At 40.5% G+C, this 16850-nt stretch overlaps 3 non-coding genes across 3 annotated transcripts; all 3 read right to left on the bottom strand.

Annotated features, from left to right (window-relative positions):
* Window positions 1–8712: 8712 nt before the first annotated feature.
* Window positions 8713–8805, bottom strand: trnai-uau (transfer RNA isoleucine (anticodon UAU)). Its single transcript is given in 2 exon segments — window positions 8713–8748; window positions 8768–8805. It is a non-coding gene; the product is annotated as a tRNA-Ile (tRNA).
* Window positions 8806–12638: 3833 nt separating this feature from the next.
* trnai-uau (transfer RNA isoleucine (anticodon UAU)) lies at window positions 12639–12731 on the bottom strand. The gene is given in 2 exon segments: window positions 12639–12674; window positions 12694–12731. It is a non-coding gene; the product is annotated as a tRNA-Ile (tRNA).
* Window positions 12732–16080: 3349 nt separating this feature from the next.
* On the bottom strand, window positions 16081–16173 carry trnai-uau (transfer RNA isoleucine (anticodon UAU)). The gene is given in 2 exon segments: window positions 16081–16116; window positions 16136–16173. It is a non-coding gene; the product is annotated as a tRNA-Ile (tRNA).
* Between the last annotated feature and the right edge of the window lie 677 nt (window positions 16174–16850).

Genomic DNA, 16850 nt, shown 5'->3' with positions numbered 1-16850 from the left:
AGGCACATCTATGGCTTGACAGAGTCAGTGGCGATGAGTATAAAGCCAATTGTAAAACGTGTCGGCGAGTGTTTGTTCGGAGAAAACGTATATATAAATGAATAAATAAATAAATATATATATTTATATATAGACAAAGAGTTACTCAGTGCTGCAAGGAGTACCAAAAAGTACACTTGGAAAAAGAAGTAACAGATTCTGATTAAGATGGTTGAGGGAATAAGTTACATTTTGCACTTCCTTTTTTCTAACTGAATGAGCAGAAAAGTTGACAAATGTTTTTGTTGTTTTTTTTGTTCTGTTTTTTTCCCTCTGTAAGTAAAAATGTCCTAGAGGTTCATATGGTTTTGCACTTAAAAAGTTACATTAAGTTATCAATTTATTTTTTTTATCATTTAAAAGTCCATTGTTCCACACGCTACACAGATTTAATTTAAGATTGAATTAACTGCACTTTATAAGAGAATGTGTTTATTGGTAATAAAGCATTTCAAGCTTTAAGTATCAATCAAGTTGCTTTTTTTTGATCACCACTGTACTAAAGATACTGGCACAAAATAACATATTACTGCTGCGAGCAGTGGCCAAAGGAGTCGGCTGTGGTGGTCATAGCCCAGACGAGCCATGGTGAGCGTCCCTTATTTTAATTTCTGAAAGGTGGCAACCCTAGTCTCCACACATATAGAGACGCCATGACATGCCATGCCACATCATGTTGAGCCAAAGAACAGCCGATATAAGTATCATAACTATAAACCATAACCTGATAAACTCTACTAACAAGCTCTCGATGTTTCAATCGTCTAAAAGCCTGACATCTGGCAGCAAACAGCGCACATCTCTCTGATATTCATATACCAAAAATGGTCAGCTGTTCCAGGTTACCGTTAGTCCCATAATAATTTAGTTGAAACTAATAAATTAATATAGGACTAAAACATTATGAGTCTCAGAAAGTTATCATATATTTAAATGAAATAAAATACTAATGTAATTAACGAACATGCACGGTAACTGTTGTACAAACTTAATGTGTCACAAACCAAAGTGCGTAAAATAACGACCAACCGTAAAATCACATAAACAAAGACCAAACTGATTGGTAATATTAAATTAACAAGTAGCTGCGTACTTGGAACTAAAACTAACAAAACAATTAGTCACGCAAGGCATGCTGGGAAATGCGACCCGACAAAACCTGTCGAAACGCTACCATGATAATAATAACAATAGTAATAATCTAAAAACGAATAAACTTAAATAGAAATAATTTTTATCAGTGAAAACTGTTTATTTGTGTATTTATGAAATATAATTTAAATGTGACACAGCAGTATTTCCCTAAAATATGTTTCTTCCTAATCACTCAAAGAATATGATCAAAGATAGCTTCAGTAATGACTGCAGTCATGTTGGCGTTCATATAGAAAAACACATTTGCTGTCATTCTTTAATTTGGGTGATAGACTAACAGAAACACATAAAGCTGAAATTTACATAGTAAACACCCAACAATGTCCTCTGGGGTATGATGGATGGTATCACCTGAAACTTTGCACCAATCAGACAGAAGGAAGGAAACTTTCAGAGGTGAAACATCTTCATGAATTTGGACAGAATCCAAATTCTTAGGACAAAAACTTAGGACTGATATGACCTTAATGACTGATCTTGTACAGCTTATATCCAAAGAGACTTACATGATTTAACCTCTGTATTTTCAAATGTTGCAGAATGAAGACAAAAAAAAAAACCCTGAATTGTTGACCAACATTTGTTTTTAAAGATTATTGTTGATTTTATTCTGTCTCAAGTTGTGGCTTATTCACAGTATTCCTCCTCAGCAGTTCAGTGCAGGTTACGTAAAGTCTGTCAGAGCAGAAGAAGATTAGAAACAGTTAATGCTGTTTGATATTCTAGTGTTTGTGTTTGACACCGTTTAGTGGAGGGAAGAAAAACTGACTGCCACACAAAAGTCCTTCAAATATCTTCATTAAGGATGATTCATGGGTGCAGCCTTCATATGAAGTAAAACTAAACAACACCAGATTCTTAATTTCACATCTCATTCTCATTTCCTGGTTTTTTATTGAACATTACAGCACGTTATAAAAAAAGACACGGAAAAGCATCAGATAACAACGTCTGCTGCACAACCAACAGGGTTTTTGGATTTAAACTCCTGACAACATTTCCTTGTTTGTTAAAAACAAAAAGCAGCAAAAACCACATTTCAATGTTCTCTGTGCTGTCTCTCATCTTACAGGCTGTTATATGCTTACACTCTGTCAGAGTTAAATTGATTTTCAATACTGAACTTTTAGAAGATGTATTTATATATACATGACTGGATCATTTATGTGGTGTGTAGGTTTATTATTAATCACAATCATGTAGATTTATTAAAGACATATTTGTAACTGCTCAGGTTTTGTTCTTTAACAATGAAACTTTTAGAAACTACTGATAGTTATGATGTGGTTGTTACACTGTGATGTAAGTTGTAGTGAACCAGTGTGTGGGTGACTCTCATTATTTCCTGTTTCTATGAAGTGTGTGTATAAATGTCTGTGTGTGAGTGTCACTGTAAACACCAACTGAAGCAGGAGTGACCACAGAGATTATATGCTCATAAAGCTATGTGTCTCACAGGCTTGTTTGATAAAATAACTGATCTACTGCAGTCATTACTGTTCTAAAGTCTGCTGGGAGGCAGAAGGTTATGTATCACTCTCCATATGACAGCAGGGTGAACAGGCTGTGCCTCAGGTGGGCTTTGTCTCTGAGTATGTTTGGGCTGTGAGCAGACACACCACCTCACCAAATACACTGGTGCGGAACCAGCTTGTGCTCTAAAAACATTCATGCAGAGCTGCTGCAGCTTCATCCGTCCACACTTCAACAGTTTTTACTGATGGTTTGATCCTGAAAACAAAACAGCAGGAAAATCAGGGAGTTGCTATCTGATAGATCAAAATAAGGATGCAGTTTGCAGCTTTCCAAAGCTGTTAAAGTACCATCTCACTGATTTGTCATGTGACTGCTGCAACGTCAGCGGTGTCTGGAACATCAAAACTGCTCAAGTTACAGTTGTAAAGCTTTACAGGTGTGAAGTGGAATTAACCAGTTGGACTGACTTTGAAGATGGGTATCTGAACACTGTTGCGTTAACAATATCACCCTTACTGTCACAGCTGCAACAAATTCAGTATTCTGTTGGAAGTTTCAGACGTGTCTACAGTGGTAGCAGAAATGATGTGTAAAATAATGAGCAACTTTGGCTTAAGTTACTAAAAGCTCGCGGCAGCTTCGGCAGTGATGAGAAGCGCATTTTTCAGCCCATATCTCTAACTTCCAGAGACCCATGCCATTGTGTTTTAGAGGGGACCACTATTATTCAGTTGCTTCTGCACTGGGACAATGAGCATACACTTCCAGGTAAACCAGGAGAACCTTTAAAACCCTTTCAGATATTTTTTCTTTCTTTTTTAAATGTTTTTTTTATTATTACTATTATTATAACAAATATCCAGAAATGAAGATGGCTGGTTTAAGGAGTTTTAAACAACATCCTCCTCAGTACTTTGCATTTTTCCAGATAAATTCATTAGACTGAGCCAGCCCTCTGGCAAAAAAAACCTGAAATATTTCGACATGATGCAGCTGAAAGAGCTGTGATGTCATGTCATTGTTAAGGAAACCTGAAGAAAAACCTGTTGAATTACAGGCTCTTGGATGATACAATTTAATTTGATGCAGCTTAGTAGAAAAAAAGCTTCTTCTGAGTTTTAAAGGCATTCTACCAACAGGATGATATCTACTGTAAACTGGCTCCCATGTTTGTTCTGTCATGTCTGTGGAATGCGGCTATTAGTCAAAGAAAGACTAAATCAAATGTTATAGCTGATCATTTAGAATTCAGATGAGTAAAATATTCCTTATGTGTCTGACACAGACTGCAGAAAGCTTTGTCGAGTATGCTTTTAAGAGTGTTGCATAAGACGGTCGTTCTGAGGCAAAGTTATTGTTTGGTGTTTCATTCAACAGAGGAGAGGGTAAGTGTAAAAACTGTTCATTTTTATTTACTCCAGCACCAAAGCAGCATGTAAAATGTAAATGCAAACATTTTTTTAAACATTTACGAATAATGTCTTTAAAGAACAACACTGTCCCACTGGTTGTCTTTCAGTCCCAACTGTCTGCGTCTCGTCTGGACTGTGTTATTTCTGCAGGTGTCGGTGAGCAGATCTTCTTCTCTGTGTGTCTCTCAGGCCGCGGGTCCTTAAAAAGTCGTATATCAATTTTCCTGAAAATAAGACCTTAAAAAGTATTAAATTGTCTTAAATTCAGATTGCATGGGTCTTAAAGTGATGGTTCGGAGTAGATTCACCCTAGGGTCATTTGAACCGTGACATCCAGCCAAGTAGTCCACCCGAAGTTTTTTCGATCTTGGCTGAACATCAGCTGAGTTACTGAGTTATCCCGAATAGCTTCGTACAAGCGCTAATGGAACCTAGCAGTATCTCCAAAATTACCACACTAAAATCACATGCCATGACACCAAACTTCTACAGTAGTACAAATATGGTCTGTACTCACAAAACGATGCATTTGGAAGTTTGTAAATAGTCCAGGAGTTTATTATCATCAACACAAGCCTAAAAGCTTCTCTGCTGCTAAAGCTGCGTCGACGTCACTTCCTTGATCTGGGAGCTTCAATGTAAGATGAGGGTTGATCTACTACTGTAGACAACAAAGCAAGGCTGCTCAATTTCTCCATTGATAAAATAAATTCACAACTCTAAAACATAAAAAAATCATGTAGAATATAGCATATACTTTGTTGTCTACAGTAGTAGACCGGATGGACCAATGTGAGACCAGGCTCAGTCAGGAGGTGCCTTTGTACAGACAGCTGTAAGAAACTGCAGTGAAACAGCACAGGGAGCACGTAAACTCCCAAAACTGGTGCACAGAGATTGGCAGAACTTTGGGGAAAGAGGGAGAGTTCTGTAAGAAAGTCTGGAAGAAGCTACGGGACAGATACGTGAAGGCAAAGAAGAGGGCAGAGACTCTTTTGATGCCGGGGCTTCAAACCTTCACCTCTATTAACTGAATTAAAAAATTTAAATGATCCGAATACTGCAGCAGTATCATTAATTACAGTGTTCCTGCTCTTGACAGCGGCATTGTTTTCTTCTCCACTTTTGTGGTTGTAGAGTAGCGGTAACCTTCACGTAGCAGCAACACCTCTGTGACGGAGAAAATTGCAACTACTGGCGCATCGACTTGCGCCACTATATATGGCGGGCACGAAATCGTGACGTCATCAACACCGCTCACGCTAGCAGACGCGGCAACCATGCTAGAGCCTTTACAGTATTCTACGAAATGATACAACTCAAACAAAAATGGTCCTGACACGATGGCAAGGGTCCAGTAAATGTGCTCAAGTAAAATAGTAAGTCTACAGCAAGTATTTCGCCCACAACAACACAAAGTCTGCGGCTAAAAACTTTCAGAATTTCTGTCAGAGGCATATTTGTCCGCATATTCTTGATCATAACTTCAGTTAGCATGCATGTATTAGCCCCAACGTGATACCGAAACAGCTCTGGTCTTTTAGCTGATGAATGACATCTTACTTGTTCCAATAGATGCCTGTTTACCCTGTCTGCTGGGGCACAATAGTCAGTGACTCACTGATGCGTCAAAAGCATCTGCCCCTAGTCTTATGTAAATACTGTTCAGTGTGGTTTGCTATGTCATTATTTATGTATATAAACTAATTGCATTTAGAACAAACTATTTGTTTGGACTTGTATTGCATGTACAAAGCTCTGGTTGTAGAAAAAATGTGTTTGTGCTTCCGTTTCTCTTTGTCACTAATTCTCACAGAGGATCTGGATGTGAGATAAGACAGTCCCAAGTGTAACCTTTCATTAGAGCCTAAGATCATGACTGTATGTTGAAGCGTTCAGGAATGGCAGCCATTTTCCCCAAGGCTCTCCAAATGGCACAGCTTTGGCACGCCTGGTCCTATCCTTAGAGAAACCTTTACAAAATACTCAGTTTTTGTTGTATTACAGTCAAATTTGAAGTGAGACTAGGTAAGACTTCAGGCTGTAGTCCCATTGTGTTTTTCAGTCCGCAGCCCTAGGCTAAAGTCACTTTTAAGACACATATTTAGGAAGAAAAATTTGGCAGACAGAAAAATCCATCTCTTTCACTGTATTCAAGCTCATATTACTTTGTAACAGTAGCACTTACAGAGATTCTGATTGTTGTAGGTGAATATTCAGAGTGTTTTCTTTCAAAAGAGACCTCAACCAGCCTTCTACTCCAAGTGGTTCAAGTACAGCTTTCAATTTACTTTGGGAATGCCTTTTTTAGGAGTTGCAGACAAAAATTGCCCACCTGTTAAGGGGTTAAGTCACCTGGAGAAGGTTAGTAGAACCCACTTTCTGAAGGATACAAGTCGTTTAGGCCATTGGCGTTTAGGCCGCAGTCGTTTAGGCCCCCCTACAGTCGTTTAGGCCAGGCTACCTGAGCAGCTGAAATCTTTATTATTGTACATTCGTTATTATAAGTGTTATGGAATTATTGTCTTAACTCCCTACAAAGATTTTGCTTACCATCCTATTACATCTGATGAGAAGTGAAATAGAGACTTTCAATGTTTGTGCCGGTTTTTCTTCCAGAGGGCTGGCTCAGTCTAATGAATTTATCTGGAAAAATGCAAAGTACTGAGGAGGATGTTGTTTAAAACTTCTCAATTTATGACAACATCAACCAGCCATCTTCATTTCTGGATATTTGTTATAAAAATTCTAATAAAAAAAAAACATTAAAAAAGAAAAAAAAATATCTGAAAGGGTTTTAAAGGTTCTCCTGGTTTACCTGGATTTTTATGCTCATTGTCCCAGTGCAGAAGCAACTGAATAATAGTGGTCCCCTCTAAAACACAATGGGTCTCTGGAAGTTAGAGATATGGGCTGAAAAATGCGTTTCTCATCACTGCCGAAGCTGCCGCCAGCTTTTAGTAACTTAAGACATTTACACATTATTTCTGCTACCACTGTAGACACGTCTGAAACTTCCAACAGAATACTGAATTTGTTGGAAGTTTTGTCGTGTTTTATTCTGTTTTTAACGTAAACTTGCAAGCTTTTCTACGCTAAATAAGTAGCAAAGCTAAACTTAAACTCAGTACAAAATATAAAAAGTTAAAATATTGCCTAATATGCGATGATTATGTGTGAATAAGGTATGCTGAAACCTTAGCATGTCTCATCATGTTCAATTTATCCTTAAAGAAACTCTGTGCTGCTGTGATAAATGGATACAAAGGATGATCCACAATCTACAGAACACTCTGCAGACTTGTTTTTACCTCCTGAACCTCTTTTTGCTGATGACTTTCAATCAACAAATATATGTTTGTTCATGCTTCATTCACAACACATACACCTGATCTCACAGAAACCAGGCTGTCTGATGGAGCATGCACACACAGACACACAGATTACACTGTATCTGTGGTTGATACTGAGTTACCTTGATACCTTGGTGGTGGACCTGATTCAACCTAAAGGTCCGGTGGTTTAGGAGATCCTTCTCATTTGAACCTGGGGAAAGAGAAAGAGAAATTGTTAGTTAATAAAAATCAGTCTCTAGTGGGTCCTCTTATAAACTTTGAGGTAGCACTTTATGACGTCAATGCACGTCAATGACGTCCATTGACGTCAATGGTAGTTAATGCACGTCATCGCTCGTTAAACAACGTCATTATATGTCACGGCGAAAGTTTATATAGGACCCAGAGATCAACAGCTGTGTGTCGGGAGGTTGTGGCTCCCCTCCCTCAGGGAGCAGGTTGAGAGGCGATGGCAGATGGGCGCTGAGTCTCGGCTGCCAGGGCAGCAGTCAGGCTCTTTCCATGCGTACAGTATGAGGCTGTAGCTGTCCATCTGAGCTTGTCATACATATGTTAAAGCCTGGTGAAGATTCATTTTTATGTCTGATCTTTTACAATGTTATGGCACGTTGATGATCAGGGGAAAAAAAAGTGTGCACTTCCCTTTTCAAATGAATCTTGCAGAATCAGATCATTTGTAGCCATTACAATAAAACCTTTGCTTCTCAAACACCACTTATCAGATCTATTTTAACCAGACCCAATTGTATTGGCCGTTTGTCAAACACATGAAACAAAACTTAAATTAAAGCAAATCAAACGAACACTTCAGGCACCATGGGCAGGTAATGTACGCAGGCAAGACATAGTCCAATTTCCAGGCAGAAGTTTTGAGTTGAGGCTGGTTTCTTTTTTGTTCCAGAAGAGCAAACAACATGGTCCTTCTCGCACTGGTAAAAAACCATATGCCCATCACCCAGGTGCCTACACAGATCACCACCTACTTCCTACCTATATACAGGTGTGCCTATGCTCACTACTGCCCCCAAGTGTTCAAATCATATCAGTAAATACATCAAAGAAAAAGACTAAACCTATAAAGCAAAGTAATTAACTAAACAAATAACTAGACAATAATATTAGCAAAATATCAATAATTAATTTAGAAGGCTTATCTCCATAGCTTTACTGTGCTCTATAGCTTACCTATTTGACTTCTAATCACAATCTGCACTGTTCTTATCATGTCTCTGACCAGCTCTAATATTGTAACTTCAAGAACTTATCACCAGATATGCTCCAGGTGAGGCTTGAACTCACAACCTCAGCATTGCTCTACAGTGTCTGTCTTATAAGTACTGTGCGCTGACCAATTGCACCACTGGAGCATTTCATTAAGCTATAAAATACAAGTTGTGTGTGATATTATTACCTACTTATACCTAGTTACCTCGGTACCTTGGTGGTTGACCTGATTCAACCTAAAGGTCTGGTGGTTTAGGAGATCCTTCTCATTTGAACCTGGGGAAACAGAAAGAGAAATTGTTAGTTAAGAAAAATCAGTCTCTAGTGGGTCCTCTTATAAACTTTGAGGTAGCACTTTATGACGTCAATGACGTCCATTGACGTCAATGGTAGTTAATGCACGTCATCGCTCGTTAAACAACGTCATTATACGTCACGGCGAAAATTTATATAGGACCCAGATATCAACAGCTGTGTGTCGGGAGGTTGTGGCTCCCCTCCCTCAGGGAGCAGGTTGAGAGGCGATGGCAGATGGGCGCTGAGTCTCGGCTGCCAGGGCAGCAGTCAGGCTCTTTCCATGCGTACAGTATGAGGCTGTAGCTGGAAGCGTCTGCTCCGCACTCGCAAGTCCGATGCTTGTGTTGTGGACAGGAGCCCCCGTAATTGGTTGCGTCTTGTTCTCGGTGCTCTCATGTCCTACTGATCCCTGAGTACGTGTGTTAATTAATTCCAAACACACGGTGATTGGTCAAAAGATCATCTGGAGTCCTTCAGACCAAATCTGTCACTCCACAGTCCCAAGCGAGAAAGGAGGGGCCCACAGTGACACCCATCCCGGGTGCTTCACTGGGGGTAAAGACAGAAAATTTCTCCTCCCCAAGCACGAGGGCCACGGGAAGCATCCAGATGCTCCATCAGCTTTTTGGAGCATCTGGATGCTTTTCGCGTTTGCCCTTGTTGCACCCTCAAGTAGACATGCCTCTGTGTTATACTTCTGGCAACTTTATTTGTCCCGGTTCGGTTTTACATGTGTTTTACCAGACGAGCTGACACAGACACACGGAAGGCAGACGAACGTAAAACGTAAAACAAAACAACACCTCCGCCACACCGCGGCGGCTGATGACATCACACGCACAACAGCGCAAAACATAGAAATGCAAACCAAATGGTACACTTTATCTCTAGGTCTCAACACCCTCCCCCACTAAATTAAATGTTGCCAAACATTTTCTTAATCTCTTAACTATAGAACACTTTGTGAAAAGGTAAGTAAACAACAGGTATGACAAAACATTTTTTCTTTCAGGATGAAATAAGGTCCTTCTCTGTCATTTGAGCACTTTATAGACTGTTTTCTTTTCTCTTTTTTTTTCCCAGTGGAGGCTTTACCAACCATCAGTGAGGTGGAACTGTACTGAAATTACAGAGAAGTTAAAGTTACATTTTTATACATTTTATATCCCCAGATTTTTTTCATTCTGAAAAGTAAAATTTGTTACAGTATATCATCTGTCCTCATAATTACCTTCATAAAAAGCCAAAAAAAGACCAGACTTTATCATGTTGATATTTCAATTTCAACCTGCAGGTTAACAATGTGAGTGACTTAAAGTGTGGAAATAAGTCCACAGAAGTTTTTCTTTTAATAATATGTCAACTATTTGCAAGTAGGGCCCACAGTTAGTGTCCTTGCTGTATGACCAGGTAAGACATCTGATTCTCACATGTAGATGGAAAAATTAATGTTGCATTATGCCCAGTATTAATCAGACATGTTTGTTTATGTTCCAGACCGGATAGTGAATGCTTTTGAGCACAGTCCACTGTGTGGTTGTACAGGTCACGACTTAACTGAATATATTCCAACAGCAAAGACAATCGCTTGTCTTCTTGCATCCAAACGCATAACAAAATAGATATTTGATCTGTAAAATCTGATGAAATGGACAGAATCCATGAGAGTTGTTTGATCTGGCAAAGGGGCCACAGTGAAACTTTTCTACATTTTGCTGAGTAGGAATGTAAAAGCATGTTGTTCAGAAAGTGGGTTCTACTGACCTTCTCCAGGTGACTTAAGTACAAGCAAGCACTGCAAACCTTTCTCAGAAGAGGAAGCGTACTGAGATGGCCTGTCCTTCTCATCCTCCTTCGGTATTTGCTGAACCTGGTCCACAGGCCTTCAGCCACCATCCCACCTGAAGATCTCCCAGCAGTGTCATCTGTGGCCTGCAGCCTTCCAGGTCTCCGCTACAGGACGACGGCCCTCTCAAGATTCACAACAACTCGGTGGAGGAGTGTGTTAAAGAGGCCAGGGTACAGTGGGCTCAATAAAGCATCACCACAGATTGGTAAATTGAGGTTTGGGTGCAATCTACTAATTGATCAGAGGTTTTGTGTTCTTTGCAGGGATCATATTGTACCACTAGATGGCGCCACATAGCTGAAAGCTGTCTGATCTGAGCGTTATTCCTTACATCAGGGATCTTCAACGTTTTTCAGGCCAGGGACCCCCAAACTGATGGAGAGTTGGAGCAGGGACCCCCCTACTATTTATATGGCATACAATTGTGTTTTATATTTAACGGGGCCTAGTGCCGTGTATAAACATAGCTACTCTGTTATTGTACATTCAATACTAGGCTATTCAAATAATACACAGGTTAATATATTCATTTTTTTATTTTAAACATGTGCAAGGTACAGGGTGGCCACTGTCATTTATAAACAAACATATTGCATAGAAAACTGAGCTATTCAAATAATCCACAGATTTTAACTTTAAACATGCATGTAGATGGGACAATGAATCCTCAAACCATCTGTGGATGGCACACGTTTGCACACAATTTGTGAGAAAAAACTGTTTAAAAAAAAAAAGAAATGTTAAATATCGTCTAATCAACCAAAGATTTTGCCATCCCCCTGCAGTACCTCCGCGGACCCCCTGTTGAAGACCTCTGCCTTACATCATGTAAGACCCAAGCGAGACACAACACAGCAGTTTCCACATGTGGAACATTCTGTGTTTTCTCCTTTTTCTGTAACCTAGGAGCTGGTAAATAGTTATAGTTGAGTATCTGTAGCCCACGCTCGTGCATGTCAACACGTTCATACACATATAATATCGTGCGCTCACAAACAGGCTTTGATGGCCAGCTGGGCGCTGAGTCTCGGCTGCCAGGGCAGCAGTCAGGCTCTTTCCATGCCTACAGTATGAGGCTGTAGCTGTCCATCTGAGCTTATCATTCATATGTTAAAGCCTGGTGAAGATTCATTTTTATGTCTGATCTCTACAATGTTATGGCACGTTGATGATCAGGGGAAAAAAAAGTGTGCACTTCCCTTTTCAAATGAATCTTGCAGAATCAGATCATTTGTAGCCATTACAATAAAACCTTTGCTTCTCAAACACCACTTATCAGATCTATTTTAACCAGACCCAATCGTATTGGCCGTTTGTCAAACAAATTAAACAAAACTTAAATTAAAGCAAATCAAACGAACACTTCAGGCACCATGGGCAGGTAATGTACGCAGGCAAGACATAGTCCAATTTCCAGGCAGAAGTTTTGAGTTGAGGCTGGTTTCTTTTTTGTTCCAGAAGAGCAAACAACATGGTCCTTCTCGCACTGGTAAAAAACCATATGCCCATCACCCAGGTGCCTACACAGATCACCACCTACTTCCTACCTGTATACAGGTGTGCCTATGCCCACTACTGCCCCCAAGTGTTCAAATCATATCAGTAAATACATCAAAGAAAAAGACTAAACCTATAAAGCAAAGTAATTAACTAAACAAATAACTAGACAATAATATTAGCAAAATATCAATAATTAATTTAGAAGGCTTATCTCCATAGCTTTACTTGCTCTATAGCTTACCTATTTGACTTCTAATCACAATCTGCACTGTTCTTATCATGTCTCTGACCAGCTCTAATATTGTAACTTCAAGACCTTATCACCAGATATGCTCCAGGTGAGGCTTGAACTCACAACCTCAGCATTGCTCTACAGTGTCTGTCTTATAAGTACTGTGCGCTAACCAATTGCACCACTGGAGCATTTCATTAAGCTATAAAATACAAGTTGAGTGTGATATTGTTACCTACTTATACCTAGTTACCTCGGTACCTTGGTGGTTGACCTGATTCAACCTAAAGGTCTGGTGGTTTAGGAGATCCTTCTCATTTGAACCTGGGGAAACAGAAAGAGAAATTGTTAGTTAAGAAAAATCAGTCTCTAGTGGGTCCTCTTATAAACTTTGAGGTAGCACTTTATGACGTCAATGACGTCCATTGACGTCAATGGTAGTTAATGCACGTCATCGCTCGTTAAACAACGTCATTTTACGTCACGGCGAAAGTTTATATAGGACCCAGAGATCAACAGCTGTGTGTCGGGAGGTTGTGGCTCCCCTCCCTCAGGGAGCAGGTTGAGAGGCGATGGCAGATGGGCGCTGAGTCTCGGCTGCCAGGGCAGCAGTCAGGCTCTTTCCATGCGTACAGTATGAGGCTAGCTGGAAGCGTCTGCTCCGCACTCGCAAGTCCGATGCTTGTGTTGTGGACAGGAGCCCCCGTAATTGGTTGCGTCTTGTTCTCGGTGCTCTCATGTCCTACTGATCCCTGAGTACGTGTTTTGATTCCAAACACACGGTGATTGGTCAAAAGATCATCTGGAGTCCTTCAGACCAAATCTGTCACTCCACAGTCCCAAGCGAGAAAGGAGGGGCCCACAGTGACACCCATCCCGGGTGCTTCACTGGGGGTAAAGACAGAAAATTTCTCCTCCCCAAGCACGAGGGCCACGGGAAGCATCCAGATGCTCCATCAGCTTTTTGGAGCATCTGGATGCTTTTCGCGTTTGCCCTTGTTGCACCCTCAAGTAGACATGCCTCTGTGTTATACTTCTGGCAACTTTATTTGTCCCGGTTCGGTTTTACATGCGTTTTACCAGACGAGCTGACACACGGAAGGCAGACGAACGTAAAACGTAAAACAAAACAACACCTCCGCCACACCGCGGCGGCTGATGACATCACACGCACAACAGCGCAAAACATAGAAATGCAAACCAAATGGTACACTTTATCTCTAGGTCTCAACACCCTCCCCCACTAAATTAAATGTTGCCAAACATTTCCTTAATCTCTTAACTATAGAACACTTTGTGAAAAGGTAAGTAAACAACTGGTATGACAACACATTTTTTCTTTCAGGATGAAATAAGGTCCTTCTCTGTCATTTGAGCACTTTATAGACTGTTTTCTTTTCTCTTTTTTTTTTTCCAGTGGAGGCTTTACCAACCATCAGTGAGGTGGAACTGTACTGAAAATACAGAGAAGTTAAAGTTACATTTCTATAAATTTTATATCCCCAGATTTTTTTCATTCTGAAAAGTAACATTTGTTACAGTATATCATCTGTCCTCATAATTACCTTCATAAAAAGCCAAAAAAAGACCAGACTTTATCATGTTGATATTTCAATTTCAACCTGCAGGTTAACAATGTGAGTGACTTAAAGTGTGGAAACAAGTCCACAGAAGTTTTTCTTTTAATAATATGTCAACTATTTGCAAGTAGGGCCCACAGTTAGTGTCCTTGCTGTATGACCAGGTAAGACATCTGATTCTCACATGTAGATGGAAAATTTAATGTTGCATTATGCCCAGTATTAATCAGACATGTTTGTTTATGTTCCAGACAAGATAGTGAATGCTTTTGAGCACAGTCCACTGTGTGGTTGTACAGGTCACGACTTAACTGAATATATTCCAACAGCAAAGACAATCGCTTGTCTTCTTGCATCCAAACGCAGAACAAAATAGATGTTTGATCTTAAAAATCTGATGAAATGGACAGAATCCATGAGAGTTGTTTGATCTGGCAAAGGGGCCACAGTGAAACTTTTCTACATTTTGCTGAGTAGGAATGTAAAAGCATGTTGTTCAGAAAGTGGGTTCTACTGACCTTCTCCAGGTGACTTAAGTACAAGCAAGCACTGCAAACCTTTCTCAGAAGAGGAAGCGTACTGAGATGGCCTGTCCTTCTCATCCTCCTTCGGTATTTGCTGAACCTGGTCCACAGGCCTTCAGCCACCATCCCACCTGAAGATCTCCCAGCAGTGTCATCTGTGGCCTGCAGCCTTCCAGGTCTCCGCTACAGGACGACGGCCCTCTCAAGAGTCACAACCACTCGGTGGAGGAGTGTGTTAAAGAGGCCAGGGTACAGTGGGCTCAATAAAGCATCACCACAGATTGGTAAATTGAGGTTTGGGTGCAATCTACTAATTGATCAGAGGTTTTGTGTTCTTTGCAGGGATCATATTGTACCACCAGATGGCGCCACATAGCTGAAAGCTGTCTGATCTGAGTGTCATTCCTTACATCATGTAAGACCCAAGCGAGACACAACACAGCAGTTTCCACATGTGGAACATTCTGTGTTTTCTCCTTTTTCTGTAACCTAGGAGCTGGTAAATAGTTATAGTTAAGTATCTGTAGCCCACGCTCGTGCATGTCAACACGTTCATACACATATAATATCGTGCGCTCACAAACAGGCTTTGATGGCCAGCTGGGCGCTGAGTCTCGGCTGCCAGGGCAGCAGTCAGGCTCTTTCCATGCCTACAGTATGAGGCTGTAGCTGTCCATCTGAGCTTGTCATACATATGTTAAAGCCTGGTGAAGATTCATTTTTATGTCTGATCTTTTACAATGTTATGGCACGTTGATGATCAGGGGAAAAAAAAGTGTGCACTTCCCTTTTCAAATGAATCTTGCAGAATCGGATCATTTGTAGCCATTACAATAAAACCTTTGCTTCTCAAACACCACTTATCAGATCTATTTTAACCAGACCCAATCGTATTGGCCGTTTGTCAAACAAATTAAACAAAACTTAAATTAAAGCAAATCAAACGAACACTTCAGGCACCATGGGCAGGTAATGTACGCAGGCAAGACATAGTCCAATTTCCAGGCAGAAGTTTTGAGTTGAGGCTGGTTTCTTTTTTGTTCCAGAAGAGCAAACAACATGGTCCTTCTCGCACTGGTAAAAAACCATATGCCCATCACCCAGGTGCCTACACAGATCACCACCTACTTCCTACCTATATACAGGTGTGCCTATGCCCACTACTGCCCCCAAGTGTTCAAATCATATCAGTAAATAAATCAAAGAAAAAGTCTAAACCTATAAAGCAAAGTAATTAACTAAACAAATAACTAGACAATAATATTAGCAAAATATCAATAATTAATTTAGAAGGCTTAGAGGTTTAGACGGCTTATCTCCATAGCTTTACTGTGCTCTATAGCTTACCTATTTGACTTCTAATCACAATCTGCACTGTTCTTATCATGGCTCTGACCAGCTCTAATACTGTAACTTCAAGAACTTATCACCAGATATGCTCCAAGTGAGGCTTGAACTCACAACCTCAGCATTGCTCTACAGTGTCTGTCTTATAAGTACTGTGTGCTAACCAATTGCACCACTGGAGCATTTCATTAAGCTATAAAATACAAGTTGAGTGTGAGATTGTTACCTACTTATACCTAGTTACCTCGGTACCTTGGTGGTTGACCTGATTCAACCTAAAGGTCTGGTGGTTTAGGAGATCCTTCTAATTTGAACCTGGGGAAACAGAAAGAGAAATTGTTAGTTAAGAAAAATCAGTCTCTAGTGGGTCCTCTTATAAACTTTGAGGTAGCACTTTATGACGTCAATGACGTCCATTGACGTAAATGGTAGTTAATGCACGTCATCGCTCGTTAAATAACGTCATTATACGTCACGGCGAAAATGTATATAGGACCCAGAGATCAACAGCTGTGTGTCGGGAGGTTGTGGCTCCCCTCCCTCAGGGAGCAGGTTGAGAGGCGATGGCAGATGGGCGCTGAGTCTCGGCTGCCAGGGCAGCAGTCAGGTTCTTTCCATGCGTACAGTATGAGGCTGTAGCTGGAAGCGTCTGCTCCGCACTCGCAAGTCCGATGCTTGTGTTGTGGACAGGAGCCCCCGTAATTGGTTGCGTCTTGTTCTCGGTGCTCTCATGTCCTACTGATCCCTGAGTACGTGTGTTAATTCCAAACACACGGTGATTGGTCAAAAGATCATCTGGAGTCCTTCAGACCAAATCTGTCACTCCACAGTCCCAAGCGAGAAAGGAGGGGCCCACAGT

The sequence above is a fragment of the Odontesthes bonariensis genome, chromosome 3, assembly GCF_027942865.1.
Source record: "Odontesthes bonariensis isolate fOdoBon6 chromosome 3, fOdoBon6.hap1, whole genome shotgun sequence".
Classification (NCBI taxonomy): Eukaryota; Metazoa; Chordata; class Actinopteri; order Atheriniformes; family Atherinopsidae; genus Odontesthes; species Odontesthes bonariensis.
Note: the sequence above shows the minus strand (reverse complement) of the source record. Positions and strands in the feature narration are given on the sequence as shown.